Raw genomic sequence first — 362 nt, forward strand, 5'->3', positions numbered from 1 at the left:
CGCTGTAGCGATGACAGACGCCGAGACGAGCACGTGACACCATTGCCACCCTGTCTATCTTAGGGTAACGCGAGTCGAGGCGGACGTCGTCACTGTAGCGACGACGGACGCCGAGATGAGCACGTGGCACCACCGCCACCCTGTCTATCTTAGGGTAACGCGAGTCGAGGCGGACGTCGTCGAGGTAGCGACGATGGACGACGAGACGAGCACGTGACACCAATGCCACCCTGTCTATCTTAGGGTTACGTGAGTCAAGGCGGACGTCACCGAGGTAGCGACGATGGACGACGAGACGAGCACGTGACACCAATGCCACCCTGTCTATCTTAGGGTTACGTGAGTCGAGGCGGACGTCGTCG

This window comes from Triticum aestivum, chromosome 4D (assembly GCF_018294505.1).
Source record: "Triticum aestivum cultivar Chinese Spring chromosome 4D, IWGSC CS RefSeq v2.1, whole genome shotgun sequence".
NCBI classification, from domain to species: domain Eukaryota; kingdom Viridiplantae; phylum Streptophyta; class Magnoliopsida; order Poales; family Poaceae; genus Triticum; species Triticum aestivum.